Raw genomic sequence first — 17,912 nt, forward strand, 5'->3', positions numbered from 1 at the left:
ACATACTTTTTCCTCCCTGCACTGTGAATGTTTACATGTTATGTGCAAATAAACCATGGCAACATCTAATTTTGTGTAGTATTATGTTCAGCAGACTGTGTTCTTCTATTGTTGTGACTTAGATGATGTTCAGAGCACATTTTATGCCCAATTCATGCAAAACTCCACGTAATCCCAAGGGGTTCACATACTTTTTCTTGCAACTGTACGTCTGACCCTCATGAACTGACTCTTAGGAATATTGGCCAGCCATTGTGGGTGATGACAGCTGCTAGTGGGGATGTATCCCTTCCTGTCTGTTTTTTTTGAAAAAAGCCTCAGTTGTGCAATAACCTCCTTTGTTAAGTATGGTAACAACCAGGAAATTAACCTTATCAGTGCTATATTCGAATGTCAGCTTAATATTCAAGTTGTTATTGTTTAGTGTACCAAAAAAGTTCACTAAGGCTGTTTCCTCTCCTTGCCATAGAAGGAGGACATCATCTACATAGTGTTTATAGAACAGTAGCTCTGGCCACTTCCTAGAATAGATGATGTCCTCCTCCCACCTGGCCATAAACAGATTGGCCAAACTAGGGGCAAATTTCACCCCCATCGCGACGCCTCTGGTTTGTAAATAAAAAACATTATTTTACCAGAAATAGTTTTTCCGCATTGCGAAATCTAATAACTCCAAAATAAATGCCTTATGATTCGTGGAGATATTGTCGGCCAAGTCAAGGTAATAGTTGGCTGCAATCATGCCATCCTTGTGATCAATATTACTATACAGAGAGGTTACGTCCGCTGTGACAAGAAAGGTTCTAAGGTCAGAATTCCATCTCAGGGCCCCAATCTAAGGGCCCCAATATCATTTAGCACTTGTTTGGTGTCCTTAATATATGAGGGAGTAGATAAGACTAAAGGTTGCAAGAAAAAGTCTATGTACTCCCCAACTCTGGAACAAAGGGAAACTATCCCACTGATGATAGGTCTGCCAGGGGGGTGTATAGGGTCTTTATGTATTTTAGGGAGGCAGTAAAATACAGGCAGTCTAGGTGCTTTAGGGCACAGGTATTCTTTTTCTCTTTTGTTGATAACATTAAGCTCATAACCTTTATTTATTACATTTTTCAGAGACCGTTTATACATAACGATAGGATTTTTAGGTAATATAGTATACGTATCCTTATCATCAAGAATTTTCTGAGCTTCCATCATGTAATCTGATTTGCTTAGAATTACCACCCCTCCTCCCTTATACTGTATGCGGGTCTTATTACAAGATCTTTATTCATAAGTAAAGACTTAAGGCCCGCTTCCAGGTCCTTAGGATTACATGGGCTTCTAATTTTGATAGCTTCAATGTCTTTTAATACTAGTTCTTTAAAAATGTTAACATATGATTGTGTGTGTGGTGGGGGATTGAATAGAGAAGCATTATGGAGATTCGAATAGGTAGAGGTGTAGGTTGTGTTGTTAGCACCGGATGGTTTATTCATGAAGTGTCTCTTGATGGCTAACCTCCTTGTGAACTTGTGGATGTCCACGTAGGTCTGAAACTTATTAAGTTTGGCTTTTGGAGTGTATTTAAGGCCCTTGTCTAGAACTAGAAGTTCCTGTTGTGTAAGATTAGCACCACTAAGATTATATATACCTTTACCTATTATGTCTTTCTCTTTTTTGGATCTATTGATCCTCTTGCCTCCTCTGCTTCCTCTGCTCTTATGCTTCTCTTTCGTGTATTGCCCCCTCCTAAAAAATAAGGCTGTTGGTGTGACTCTGTACGATAATTCGTATGACGGTTATCATATTGTTCATCTGGGTAGGTTTCCCTCCAGGGTGGAGGGTTGTAGGATTGACCCTTAGGATAGGAGTTGGGGTTACAAGGTGTTCCCCAATTCCTTCTAGGTGAATACTGGTAGTGTGTGGAGCTTGAATTATTAGCTTGCCAGCGTCGTAGGTAGTTGGCATTACTATTCTTATATTTGTTTTTATTTTTATTATTATTGTTGTTGTTATTCTTCCGAGGTTTCTTAGGGAGGACTGGGTGCCATCTCATGTCCCTAGAACCTATGTTATCATCATCCAGATTATACAATGGTTTTTTTATTTTGGGTAGGGGTATAGGGCCCGGTCTTCTAGGTGATTTTGGATTATGATAATTCTCCCTCCTCTGGTTGGTTGTGGGTCTTTGAAATCTGATAGCAGTGTGGTAATTGGAACTATCAGTGAGTGGTGGATTATGTATATCCTGATTAGAGTCAGCCTTAGGGATCTGCCAATGAAAAACTAAATTCTCTTGGTAGTCCTTTGTGTCTATCATCAGTGGGATAGGTTCCCTTTGTTCCAGAGTTGGGGAGTACATAGACTTTTTCTTGCAACCTTTAGTCTTATCTACTCCCTCATATATTAAGGACACCAAACAAGTGCTAAATGATATTGGGGCCCTTAGATGGAATTCTGACCTTAGAACCTTTCTTGTCACAGCGGACATAGCCTCGCTGTATAGTAATATTGATCACAAGGATGGCATGATTGCAGCCAACTATTACCTTGACTTGGCCGACAATATCTCCACGAATCATAAGGCATTTATTTTGGAGTTGTTAGATTTCGCAATGCGGAAAAACTATTTCTGGTATAATAATATTTTTTATTTACAAACCAGAGGCATCACGATGGGTGCGAAATTCGCCCCTAGTTTGCCCAATCTGTTTATGGCCAGGTGGGAGGAGGACATCATCTATTCTAGGGAGTGGCCAGAGCTACTGTTCTTTAAATGCTTTATAGATGATGTCCTCCTTCTATGGCAAGGAGAGGAAACAGCCTTAGTGAACTTTTTTGGTACACTAAACAATAACAACTTGAATATTAAGCTGACATTGGAATATAGCACTGATAAGGTTAATTTCCTGGATATTACCATACTTAACAAAGGAGGTTATTGCACAACTGAGGCTTTTTTCAAAAAAACAGACAGGAAGGGATACATCCCCACTAGCAGCTGTCATCACCCACGATGGCTGGCCAATATTCCTAAGAGTCAGTTCATGAGGGTCAGACGTAATTGTACTGACATCAGTGTCTATTATGACAAGGCTCCCATCTTAAAACAAGGATTCCTAGAAAAAGGATACGTGGAACACACTCTTGACATGGAGATTAATAATGTAGCTAATTTGGATAGGGACAGTATGCTTTCTGGTCCACCCACACAACGTAAGAGTATATTCTGCCCTTTCATTACCCTCATCTTAAGGGCTTTTTTCCAAGTAAGAAATGTCAAATGTGCCAACATAGTAATATGTCTAAAGAGAAAATTGAAACATTCACCTCATCCACAATGGGGAAATCTTATGATATTCCTATTTTCATTTCTTGCAACACCCGCTATGTGGTATATCTTCTGGAATGCTAGTGCCGGAAACAATACATTGGCCGAACAACATTGGCCGAAGACTAAGAGATCGTTTCCGTGACCACATATACAACATCAAGAGAGGCTTTCGTGAGCATTCATTATCAAAACATTTCAGATACTTCCACCATAGAGACCCGTCATCCCTTAAATTTGTAGGGATAGATGCAGCACAACATCACCGGTGGGGTTCAAATAAATGCAGGCAGGTCTCCCGCATGGAGACTAAGTGGATTTTTGAGATTAAGACCCTGATCCCTGCAGGCCACAATGTCGAGATCGACATAAATTATTTCATTGATAACAGCTGAACTCTATACAACATGAATGAACATCACCTATATTTCATTTTATTCATTCTATCAGTATCACTTTTATGAAGGGTACGACAGTCTGATGGTACCATTCTTACTCCTAGTATATTCATTTATTTTAAGATTTTATGATTTTAAGATTCTTTTGTTTGTGATATATATGATAATATATGATACTATAGCTCTTATGAGACTCCTAATACCGGTATATATCCATACCGGACACAGCTCTCATTTTTCATGATTTTGCCATTTTTTAACTTTTTATGGAATTTACTGTTTATGGAATTTATTCACTAATTATTTGAGACGTAATGTGTATATGTATATGTCAATGTTTTTATTTTTATTCTTATTTATATAACTTGCCTTCCTCGTACGTGTGGCTTAATGATCACATAAGGGAGGAATGCAAAGATTTTAACTTACATGCCCATTTGCATTGTTACAACTGTGTGTGCCTATGTCCGCACAGTATTATTATTATTTCCATCATCATTCTTGTCACCAGTAAAATGGCGATTGCGACCCTCGCGCATGCGCAATCCTATGCGCACCGGCCATGTCCACAATCTCCAGTAATATGGCGATCGAGACACTCGCACATGTGCAGTTCTATGCGCGTCAGCCATGTCTACGATCTCCTATAACATGGCGCCCATGACACTCGCACATGCGCAGTAGCGCGAATCTCGGGCAAGATGGCGCACGCTCATTTCCACGTGCATCTGCCTATAAATAGAATCAAAAGACGTCACGCGGCCACGGCATCACCCCTACAGTAGACGTATGGTTATACGAAACGCGTCTAGGAGGAGCCCTTGCACCCCTTGACGTCACGCCGCCGGATCAGGGAGGTCCGGCGGCATCCATTTGTTCTGGTCAGTGTATTCAGCAGTTTCATACTGCGCTTCTACCTACACCCACAGTCACCCTGTGTTGTGATATACATATGTATGTATATTGGCTACTTTTATGCTCAATAAATACTTGACTTACTACACTATGGGTATCCATACATTGTTTCTCTGCACTGAGCATTTAACCCCAGCCCAGGACCTCAGATGATCCAATTGGACCAGAGGAGGAAGGTGATAGACCAGACCTATACTAACCATCTGATTGAGGGACCCCCTGGAGGACATCAATATTCCACCGACCTTTATCAGACCTCCAGCCTTTTTGGATTTCTACATGCGCATTAAGATTGCGCTTCTGGTTAGTGGGCAATCTTATCACTTTCTCACTGGATACCACACTGGAATTTATTACAGAACTGTCACATCAGCACTCATTATTATTATCATTGAGGGGCCCGTCAACTCATGACTACATTCAACACATGAATTTCTATCATATATGAGTTTTCATTGGTTTTTATTTTCCTATGCACAAGTGATATTCCACCCGCGGGTAGATTATTATGCAAACAAACAAGAGGTACCTGTGCTCAAATCCCAACAGCTAGTGCATGCATTTATCCATCAGGTGCTAAAGGGGTGTAACCACATATTAACACTAGAAATTCTGAAGAACCCTCTGCACACTGGTATATACCCTTTCAAGCAGACTATGAAATAAATAGGGATATTTAGTTCATACATATTGCAATACATGCTTAAGCTGGCCAACTGCGTCAAAGTAATCCCTCTATGGCCAGTCCTACTCTGCTCTGCCTACGCAAATGCTACTGTGGACACAATGCTAGCATAAGGGAAAAGACACAATGGAGAGAGCTACAATGTTCAGGTCTGGCTACTGACCCACAATACAACAAACAAGAGATACCTGTGCTCAAATCCCAACAGCTAGTGCATGCATTTATCCATCAGGTGCTAAAGGGGTGTAACCACATATTAACACTAGAAATTCTGAAGGACCCTCTGCACACTGGTATATACCCTTTCAAGCAGACTATGCAATAAATAGGGATATTTAGTTCACACATATTGCAATACATGCTTAAGCTGGCCAACTGCGTCAAAGTAATTCCTCTATGGCCAGTCCTACTCTGCTCTGCCTACGCAAATGCTAATGTGGACACAATGCTAACATAAGGGAAAAGACACAATGGGGAGAGCTACAAGGTTCAGGTCTGGCTACTAACCCAACAATACAACAAACAAGAGATACCTGTGCTCAAATCCCAACAGCTAGTGCATGCATTTATCCATCAGGTGCTAAAGGGGTGTAACCACATATTAACACTAGAAATTCTGAAGGACCCTCTGCACACTGGTATATACCCTTTCAAGCAGACTATGCAATAAATAGGGATATTTAGTTCACACATATTGCAATACATGCTTAAGCTGGCCAACTGCGTCAAAGTAATCCTTCTATGGCCAGTCCTACTCTCCTCTGCCTACGCAAATGCTACTGTGGACACAATGCTAGCATAGGGGAAAAGACACAATGGGGAGAGCTACAAGGTTCAGGTCTGGCTACTGAGGGTCAGAGGACCTGAACCTTGTAGCTCTCCCCCTTGTGTCTTTTCCCTTATGCTAGCATTGTGTCCTCAGTAGCATTTGCGTAGGCAGAGCAGAGTAGGACTGGCCATAGAGGGATTACTTTGACGCAGTTGGCCAGCTTAAGCATGTATTGCAATATGTGTGAACTAAATATCCCTATTTATTGCAGTCTGCTTGAAAGGGTATATACCAGTGTGCAGAGGGTCCTTCAGAATTTCTAGATTATTATGCAGACACGTCTGAGGATTGATTAGATATGAATTATGAAATTCTACACTGAATGGTTCACGAGATATACTTTTCTGCTTTTCTATGTATTCCAACCATGAAGAGTAACCTATCAAGCTGTTCACCTCCTCGTGGCCAATCTGACGATATGCCTGGTTTTTATGTAAGTCTCTCATATTCCAAGATAACAGACATAGGGGAAAAATGGATTTTTAAAAGTGTTAGCTGTTCCCGCCTTCCTTGGGATGTTTTTGAACTCCTGGGAAGGCTTAGTTATCTTTTTACGAAGTGTTAAATGGCACAGGTTCTTTGGACAGCTCCCTTGAGGATTTTATAGCTCCTAGCCCCCTGCTGGGCTCTGGCCTCCTGTGGCACTCCTAACACTCACACACTCTGGCCAAATGTCACTGTGCCTCTCAGAGAGGGAGGGGAAAAGTATGAGGGGAGAAAATGGAGATTTCTTAACAAAATGGAGGCTGCGTCCTTCACTGTGTGCACGGTTGTTACAGTGCCCAGCAGTGCCTCCCACCAGTGCCCAGCAGTGCCTCCCACCAGTGCCCAGCAGTGCCACCCATCAGTGCTGCCCAGCAGTGCCACCAGTCATTGCTGTCGGTCAGTGCCGTCAGTCTGCGCAGCCCGCCAGTGTCGCCCATCAGTCCCCATCAGTGCTGCCTATCAGTGCCACTTATCAGTGCACATCAGTGCCGCCTATCAGTGACCATCATTGCTGCATATCCGTGCAGCACCAGCAGTGCCTCCTCATCAATGCCTACCAGTGCCACCTCATCAGTGCAGCCTATCAGTGCTGCCTATTAGTGCCCTTCAGTATTGCCTATCTGTGCAGCCTTATCAACGCACATCAGTGAAGGAGAAAAATTACCTGTTTGCAAATTTTTATAGAAACAAAGAAAAACTTTCACATTTTTTGGCTCATTTTTGCTTATAGTGCAAAAAATAATACACCCAGTGGTGATTAAATACCACCAAAAGTAATCTCTATTTGTGTGAAAAAAATGATAAATATTTCATATGAGTACAGTGTTGCAGGATCATGCAACTGTCATTCAAATTGTGACAGCGCTGAAACCTGAAAATTGGCCTGGGCACGAAGGGGGTAAAAGTGCCCAGTAGGCAAGTGGTTAAAGAACGAGGACTTACATGACCTTTGGAGGTGTATGAATGACACCAGATGAGAGTACTCATTTTACTCCCAATCCCATGACTCATACTCCAGGATTAATCTTTTCCTCACAGACAAACACCTCCTCCAATCTGTTACAGAAATATCCATTGGCCTGATCTCATGGTCTGACCATGCCCTAATCTCTATTAAAATATTCCCAAACCCTCATCCTACTCATCCTCTCTACTTTTGAAGCTACCCCTATGCTCACTAGAACTCTTATTACCGGATTTATCACTTCATCCATGGCTTAGTGCAGGAATCTCCACAGTGGGAACTTTACTTGCTAACCATGGACTCCACTCCTTCTCACACCTCCAAGATACCTATCAACTAAATCCTGCTTCATGTATCTTAGTATTCATTCTCTGTTCTCTAAATTCCGATGGTCTGATAATGATATACCTTGCTCCTTGATCTAGTACTTTAACACACCTAAACCAGTCTCCAAGGGTATATCATTTATGTACAAACTGCTCACAAAGTCTCCTTCAGAATCCATCTCTTCTCTCCCGTATTGGTTGAAGGTCACACACAACACTCCACCAATTGAACAGATACACCACGGCCTTACTTTACCTTTATGAACTTCTCACTGTATAACACATTGGGAGTCTCTTCAAAAATTGTTCCATAAATGGTATTTTACTCCCACCAGATTGGCTTCAATACATCCCAATACTACTTCTACAGAAAAAAAGCACATTCACTCAGCGCTACCTTTGCTATCACTAGAAGGTAATCCTATCGGATCAGATTGGATCATGTATAGTGGATGGGTTTAGATCGTTTGCACATATCTGTAGCAACTCAGAGGTGACATAAATGGTCTAAACCCCACTCAATAGCAACATATAAAACTATATGTGTGAACCCAAAATAATGAGTATATATATTCTATATAGTATATATTTGTATATAAAGTCTGATTCCAGAGGTTAAACCGTAGAAAGTAAAAGTCACAGGCTAGCAACAAGAAGCTGAAGTGAGACTGCCTTCACTGGAGGACTGGGATCCCTAGCACTGCAACAGAAAAAAGGAAGGGAAAGAGAGGCACCAGGCCTCCAGCGTAGTGTAGCTAAGATACCTATATATTTATGGATATATTACTATACTAAATGCCAACTGCTTTTTTAAATATTTAATTATTAAATATCAAGGTATATTTAAACACATTTACCTAAAATAATAATTAATTGGACACTAGGGTTACTCATTATAATAAACAGAATGGTGCAGCGCTGTTTTTACACATACAAATAATTATAAAATCAGTGGATACAGATCAATAAACATAAACGCATATACAGTTATAAAACGTACAGGTGCGTAAGATCTGCCAGGATCTATTAGGTGATAAAAGGTGCAGAAGAAAAACATGCGGTCCAATAGGACCCAAATGCGTGACTTAAACCTGTCCCTCACTGGGACCAATCCCCAATATTCAACTGTGATATGCAGAAAAAAAAGAAAGTGGGTCCCTATACAGGGCTATATATTGCAAACAACACGTGCTCAGTGTACCATTCGCATTTGTTATAAATCAAGTGTGAATCATAAATGTCCATATAGTACCATCATACATGCTAATAGCAAGAGTAACACAATAATTTTCTCCTTCTATGGGTGCTCCAATGTTAGTGCAAGTGGTGAGTGTAAATCCTAAATGGCAAGCATGCCCGCTCACCTTCCTGCTGCAACCCTACAAGGGTCAAAACACTTTTCGGATCTCCCTGGATCCTGCCCACAATCTCCAGGTAGGTAAGATATCACAGCCCTTTATTGGTCTCTCCTTCCCTTCCAGCTCCTCTTCCATGTGCAGGTGACCATAGGCTTACCAATACGTAAAGACCATGTAGGAATCATATAAGGACAAAACAAAGATCCTCCATAGTGCAATATTGTATTTAATGGTAGAATAGAATAAAATCGCCAGGTAATCAACTCACATTTAAATAGAAAATGTCAGGCACTTAACACCACTAAGCATGGGTGTAATGCAGACACTTTGGAGTCCTAAGATGGCGCTCACCGGAAGTGCGTCACCACACCGCATCTACGTGTTACGTCACGCCCTCGTGACTTCCTCAGGATCCTGTCTGCAGTACACGGACAGTAAGGCCTGTCCATAATGCAGGTTAAGTTCCACGGCGCACAAATATGCGCATGCGCAGAGTCCTTACGAGCCAAACAGATGTGCAGGCACTTGGACATAGGCGCGCACACGTGCGTGCATGCATGCGCACTCGCACATAAGGGCGCGCGCCTGTCACTAATACTGGCGCCAAAAGGGCTATTTAAACTGGCTGCAGTAGTTGTCCAATTGCTGTATGGTCTTTTCCCTGCTCGTGTTCCCTGATTCCCATGATTGTCTCCTGATACCGAACCAGCCTGTTCCTGATCTCCGCTTGATTGCTTCCTGCCCTGACCTCTGGCTTGTCTTGGATTATTCTTCTGTCTCCACTCCTGTCTGATTGATCTTCCGCTGCTGACCTGGCCTGCGACCTGACTACTCTTCCTCCTGCCTCTGTAAGCCTGATCTGCCTGACTGATACCGAACCTGGCTCGTCTGACCCTGCGTCCTCAGCACACAGCTCTCGAGTATCCATCCAGCACGGCTACATCAGAACCCTGCTCCCTGCCTACAACTCATCTGCTTACCAGCTACTACTGGACTGATCACAGGCACTCTTACCCCACCGTGCCCCTGCGACTGCTGTCTCACCATCAACGGTCCTTGAGCTTGTACAGAAAGGCCTGCCTCTTCACGTCAGGCTCACTATCCAGGTACGTGACAGAAACACTGGCATAAACAAATGCCTAACGAATTTAGAAGTGTCTCTAAATGAATGATCAAGAAAGCCTGTTCTCAAATAAATAATAAAGAATCAGCTAAACATTACAGATCTAGTCAATCTGACCAGACAAGAATTCATTTATTAACATTAGACTATGGTTATCTGCTGCTGTCTTTGAACTTTACATATGGCCTGCTTGTCCTTCAAAACTGTGAAAAATTCAACAGTTTCAGTTTGTTGTGCTAACCATAGCAGATCTGGATTAACCACTTGCCCTCCTGAGGATTTACCCCCCTTAATGACCAGGCCTCTTTTTGCTACTCGGCGCTGCACTAATTCAACTGATAATTGCGCGGTCATGCAATACTGCACCCAAATGAAATTTACGTCCTTTTTTCACACCAATAGAGCTTTCTTTTGGTGGTTATTGATCACCTGTGCGCTTTTTATTTTTCACGCTATAAACAAAAAAAGGCCAAAAATTTTGAAGAAAAACAATATTTTTTACTTTCAGCTATAAAAAATATATAGTAAACTCAAAGTTGGTTATAAATTTAGGCCAAAATGTATTCTGCTACATGTTTTTGGTAAAAAAAATCTCAATAAGTGTATATTGATTGCTTTGTGTGAAAGTTATAGCGTCTACAAACTATGGTATAGATACTGCAATTTACACCATTATTTTGCTATACAGCGCTGTGCTAGTTTAACGGACAATTGCGCGGTCATGCAATACGGTACATAAATGAAATTTACATCTTTTTTTCCCACAAATTGAGCTTTCTTTCGGTGATATTTGATCGCCTGTACGTTTTTTATTTTTTGCGCTATTAAAAAAAAAAATGCTGACAATTTTGAGAAAAAAAAACAATATTTTGGACTTTTTGCTATAAAACATGTCCAGTAAAAAAAAATGTAAAAATCAAATTTAGTAATAAATTTCAGCCAAAATGTATTCTGCAACATGTCTTTGCTAAAAAAATACCCAATATGTGTAAATTAATTGGTTTACATGAAAGTTATAGCGTTTACAAATGGTGGGAAAGATACTGGGATTTTTTTTTATTTATACTAATAATGGCGGCGATCAGCGACTTATGGCGGTGATCAGCTACTTATGGCGGGAGTGCGGTGGACATTCTGAAATTGGGGGGGAACTCACTTGGGGTCACTGACATCCCCAGTGACACCAATACAGTGATCAGTGCAAAAAAAAAAAACACTGACACTATACTAATGGCACTGGGGAGGAAGGGGTTAACTTTTTTATTTACTGAAAGGGTTAACTGTGTGAGGGGAGTGTTTTACTAGGGGGCGGGGGGTGTACTGCAGGGGAACATGCTGATCCGGAGAGATAAACTCTTCTCTCCGGATCAGCATGTCAGGAGCTGACAGGGGACTGACAGGAAGCACAGCTCAAGTGTAAACACTGCAGCCATCCTGTCAGTGGTTGCCGCTAATTGCCGGGACATGGTAGGTAATGACCGGCCGTGACCCGGCGACTGACACCCGCGGCCGCAATCGGAGGGATGGGTAGGGTGGGCACGCGACTCGCGCGCGCCCCCTGCCTGTTTTGCAAATGCACGTTTTAAAATGTGGTTTTGCCCAGCCGTGTCGTCCTGCCACTGTATTTCTACAGTGGCTGGTCGGCAAGAAGTAAAACAATGTTTCCAGTTTGCTATTATTTAGGTCAGCCTTTCTCAACCTTTTCAACACAGAGTAACCTTTTAAAATAACTTTCTGGTCCCAGGGAATCCCTGCTAATAATGGCCATATCTACAACTCATTATTCCTTAGTATGATGGTCAGTGGGAAGAATGTTCCTTACACTTGTGGCCATTGAGAATAATTACCCACTTACAGATAGCTAAAAAGATCAATGGTGTCATTGGGAACTAACCTGAGAGACAGAAATTGTTCATTGTTCAAGGAACCCCTAACAACCTCTAAAGGAACCCTGGTGGAGAAACCCTGGTTTAGGTAGTCAGGTGCTGCTAACATTAATGACCATAGGTAGTTAACTCATAAGTTTATTGAATTTGCCGAGTCAGAAAAGGATTGCCATTGCAAACAATGCCTAATAACCTTATTACCTCAGGGAAACATCATTAAATATACAGTATATTTACCTTCAATATCAAAATGCTAAGCAGGTATGTAGAGCTTTTGGAAGAACACACATATGATCATTGCCTATTCTCTGTTTCAGCTGGGAGAGTCAACAGCTATTTTACATCATCTGAGTACTTTGCAGATAATTAGACAGCTTATCATGGTGTAGTTATTGACAAAAATTGAACCCTATTTTGCAAAATGCCACTACTAGTAAGTGAGTTGATCAAGTAATCCTTAGTGAGATATTTAGATTTCAGTTTTAGGATTAAAACAATCAAAGTGGCAGATAGGTTGAAAGGTTACAGTATAATCCTTGAGTATAACATTCTAAGAGGATTCCAAAAAGGGAAATCCCTCTTAAACGTAACCTGTGCTACTGTCATTAATGATTTTATCACTTGATACTTGCTTTCACATTTTAATAAATAGTGTGTGGGAATTTTCTGTCAGAAACTAAGCCATTCACCTGCTATGATATTCTAGAGTTTTATAAGACCAGAAATCAAAGTAATAATTGTTTTATAGTTATGAATTTCCTTGCCGATCCATTACAAATATACTTTGCAATATATTGTTTTTTTTCCTTTTTCCTAGATATTTTCAAAAATATCCTAGCTAATGGAATTGTTAAATTTACTTCTCCAAAGCCCTAGAGCAGTTGATTGCATTGATAATTGAAAGGATTAAATGGAATATAACTGAATCCATTTTGTATACACTAATAGTGTGTACATATATGAGATATGTACACACTAACAAAACTGTTTATGCCAGCTTCAGTTTTTGCTACCTACTTTCAATAATCATCACCATTTTTATAATGCAGTGAATGGGACTTTCACCATAGGTTCACTACAGGTGATTCATCTTCCCAATACAAAGCACGTGCAGCAGGAAGATACACCTGCAATGAATATTTGTTGAATTACACATTCACTATTTTATAAATATACCCAAAATGTCTTTATTGTGGTAATTACATTGTTAGTGAGGTTGAAAAAAAAGTTCATTTAGTTCAACAAAAAGAAAAGGTAAATAAATAGAAAACCCCAATATACAGAACCCTGTACCCACAGTTGATCTATTCTAGAGGAAGGTGAAAAGCATGAGCCAATTTGCTCCATTGTTGGAAAAATCACTTCCTGATCCCCTGAAGCAATCAGACATTCCCTGAATCATCAATCTCTGGTGTTATTACCAATAAATGTTAATATCCAGTTATGTTTTGTGCATTTGGGAATGCATCCTTTTTTTTTTTTTTAACACTCCGCTAAGCTGGCCAGATCTAGTTACTGAGGGAATCTATTTCATGTTTTCAAAGTTCTTACTGTAAAGAAGTCTTTCTTTCTGTGGAGTTTAAACCTCTTTTTCTATAGACATAAAGAGTGCCCTCTTGTCTTCTGTAATGACCTGAAAGTCAATAACTCAACACCACTTCACTATGTGGATCACTCATGTATTTATACATGATGATCATATCCTCCCTTAATTGCTTCTTATCGTGAAAGAATAAATCCAGTTTAGCTAATCTTTCCTCATAGCTGAGGTCCTCCATGACTCCCTTTAGTTTGGTTGCACCTCTCCGCACTTTCTCCAGTTCCCCAATATCCTTTTTGTTAACTTTTGTGAACTTTTCAGTTCAATTGCATATTTCAGATGGGGTCTTTTGTACGTGGTAAAATTATTCCTCTTCATATACTGTACCTCTTTTAGCACAAGAGAATCATTTTCTTGCCATTGCATGCTATTATTAAGCCTAAACATTTTTTACCTTAATGTACTGCTTACATTAACAGTAAAAAATGTTTAGTATCAGTTTCCCCATCACCATCATCTATTTTTTCTTACATGCATTTGACAACACAGCAATTGTGTAAACTAGACTAATTAGAATAAATTGATTTTCCTTACACATCCATTCATACTGCATTAAAAAATGCGTTCAACTGCATATAGTGTAAATGAAGCCTAAATTAGGTCAAATTGTAGTAGTAATACCAAAAAGTAAAAAAAAGAAAAGCACACCAATGTTTCAAGTCCATGATGCACCCCTTTCTTTAGGTGCCAAACATATACTGTAAATATAATATAAATCTCCCTGACTGCCACCAAAGGCAAGTATAGTTACTGTTCTATTACAGAAATATTTTAGCATAAAAGCTACCCAGTGTTAACAGGGTAACTTTAAGGATTTCCCTCAGTATTTCTCTTCAGTCATCTACCAACATCTCAGTCTACACATTTGCGTTCTGTTTCCTTACGAATCGAATTTCAGCCAAAATTTGAGTGAGTCAGAGATTCGGATGCATCCAAATCACAATACTAAAGAATTTCAACTAATCTGAAATAAACTATAATAAAAACCACAAATTAATTTGTATTCATTTGTTTCCTTCGGATGGCATGATGCAATAGTTTGGGCCTTTTGTTAATGTTTAGCATATAAATAACATAACGCCATAACAAATGATTCAAATTGATTAGGATACAATCATTTTTATTCTAGTGAGCATATTCTAAAAATATTATTTTTGTATTGGGGTTGAACTTGAGGGACCATTCATTTATTTGTATGTGTGCAGTCCAACAAACAAAGTCAATTGGGAATGGGGAAATTAATTCAACTTAATAACATAATTAATTATTATGTACTAATTAAATGAATATAGCCAATCTTCTGAAATAACAAAAGAATAGCAGAACTTCCAAAAATACAATTCAATTTAGAGCAATGAATATATACTCTCCCGAAATAACAAATGGTTCTGAAAATGAATCATTCTAACATTCCGAATATAATGAAATGAAATTATTTACTTAAATGAAATCGAACTGAAACACATTTTTCTGTAGTTTACATCTCTTGCTCAGCTTTCCTCAGTGCAAGCATATACTGTATATGTGACCTGTTAGTGAAATGCCGCAAATTAAAAAACCTTTTGTATGGCCAAAACCTGTTGTTCCTTTAAAGCCATGCAAGGAGAGTCCGTATCTCCTGCATGCAGCACAGAGGGACCATTCTTTCTCATTTAATATCTGTTAAAATGTATCAATAAGCATAAATTCAAATGTAATAATCTGCTCACCAGATCATCTAGGCACTATATTTGGCATCTGACATTTTATTGATCAAAGGTAGGAGTGTATTTCTCCCCATATATGATATGATTGATATTTTTGTAATCCATGTAAGAATGAAATGTAATTGTAGGAGGACTTAAACACACCTATAGGTAATCACAGACTTGAGATCATAGTTTGGAAAATGTGATCAATAGTCATTGTTGACTAAAGGTCGGGGTCTATTGACGCCAGCATTTTTCAACCTTAGTCACAACACACTTTAAAAGTATACAAAATCTCAAGGCACTCCAAGTACTTTGTTTTTTTCCTCCTGATTTGTTTTTAATTATCATAGGAAAACTGGCCAGACATAGCAATTTTTTTTTTACTATTAGCTGTACATTTTAGCCCATTACCATGATCCACCACATGATATGCATGAGGATGCCACATATATGACGTTAAGCTTTTCCCCAGGCCTGGACTCCAGAGAACCACTAGGGCCAGAACCTGGTACACAGTCATTCACCCCCTGACCCTCCCCAGAATCCCCAGTGTTCATGGAGTCTTTAAACAGTACTTTACATGAGTCCAGGGCCTCAGGTGGCTATGTAGGTTCTAGGGGGGGCTGGATATGGCTCATATTGGAATACCAACTGCCCCAGGTCAGTACCCAATAATACATTAGTGGGAATGGCATCGGTTACCCCAACTTCACTCATTCCTCTCCCAGCTCCCCAGTCTAGATAAACACAGGCCGTGGGGACCGCTGGGTTGATGCCCCCAACCCCCTTTACAGTCATGGTCTTACCAGGAATAAGATCTTCAGGGCTCACCAGTTCTGGATGCACTAAAGTCACCTCCGCTCCACTGTCCCTTAGGCCGGTGGTAACTTTGCCACCCACAGTGACAGGCTGCAGGTTATCGGAGAGCCCTCCGACATTCCTGGAAGCACACAAAACAGTAGACTCCAGGCGGGTTGTCTTGGTAGATGGTGGGACAGCCTTCTTTTCTCAGGGCAGGATATACTAAGATGACCTGTCTGGTGGCACAAAAAACATCTCCGGGTATCCACAGTTGTTGGGGTTGCTCCTAAAGGTCTGAATGCCTTGGTCTTCTGGATGTCCTGAGAAGAGGGGCCGGTTGCCTTTCCTCCTTTCCAGCTGGGTTCAGTAGTCCTCCGGGTGACAGGCATTCTGTTAGCCGCATAGGAGTCAGCTATATCTGCTGCTTGATCTACTGTCTTGGGATCACGGTTGAGTACAAACTGCCGGACCTCAAAAGGACATGTCTGTAGGAACTGGCCCTTGATCATTAGCTCCTATAGGGCGTCAAAGGTGCTCACAGACAGTCCCTTTTAGCCATTGCCGGAAAGCAGTGTGCTGACTGCAGACGAGGTCCGTGTAGCTGTCATTAGGACCTCGATGCAATGTCCTGAAATGCTTGCGGTACACCTCTGGCGTGAGCTGGTACCATTTAACAATGGCCTGTTTAAGAGTCTCATAGTCCCTTTCTTGGCCCTCTGGAAGACTCAGAAGCACATCCAGGGCCTTGCCTTTCAGCCATGGTATGAGGTACTGTGCCCATTGCTCCTTGGGCAGGAGGTATTGATGACAAGTCCTCTCAAATCCTTGTAAAAAAGTGTCCATATCACCATCCAGGTCCATAGTGGGGAATTTGTCCAGGGAATTTCTGTGTATCCGTTCTTCCCTGGACTCAGTGTTATCAGCAGACCTGTTCTGCTGCAGCCGGAGTTTTTCTAGCTCCAGTTCATGCTCATGTTGCCATTTTGCTTGCCTTTCCTCTGCTTCCCGCTGTGCTCGCCTGTCCTCTGCTTCCCGCTCTGCAGCTGCTCGCCTGTCCTCTGCTTCCCGCTCTGCAGCTGCTCGTCTGTCCTCTGCTTCCCAGCGCTGGTTAATGAATTGGAAGCCTAATGTTTCACTGACTGGGCCCAGCAGCTGTAGCTCAGCCTGCAGGGACAAAGAATGGGCTTCCAGTTGGCCCTCCCGGATTTCACCACGATCCACATCCGGTGGTGGGGAAAGGCAGCTGTTCCTCTGGGGCATCAAGGTCCACATCCTGTGGCTCCATATCCAAGGATAGCTCCTCCTTGTCTTTCTCGACCAGGGCGCGCATCATCTGCTCCTTCGTCTGGTCCCTTGTGGTCGGGATACCTCTGAACTCGCACACATTCATCTCGACTTTGCTTCTTGTAGCTGATTACTGTCTCAGCCATTTTGCCAAAATAAAAGATAGAAAAACAAAAACAAAGAAGGGGGGGAGCAAATAGCCAAGTATGTCTTCTACAAAACAAAAATTATGCACTGAGTGAGCTTCTGT

The 17,912-nt window shown here is 41.0% G+C and overlaps 1 pseudogene; it reads right to left on the reverse strand.

Moving 5' to 3' along the window:
* Positions 1-16,171: 16,171 nt before the first annotated feature.
* Positions 16,172-17,239, reverse strand: LOC149468564 (uncharacterized; annotated as a pseudogene).
* Between the last annotated feature and the right edge of the window lie 673 nt (positions 17,240-17,912).

Source organism: Staurois parvus, unplaced genomic scaffold, assembly GCF_062004578.1.
Source record: "Staurois parvus isolate SC_StPar_1 unplaced genomic scaffold, SC_StPar_1.0 ptg000085l, whole genome shotgun sequence".
Classification (NCBI taxonomy): Eukaryota; Metazoa; Chordata; class Amphibia; order Anura; family Ranidae; genus Staurois; species Staurois parvus.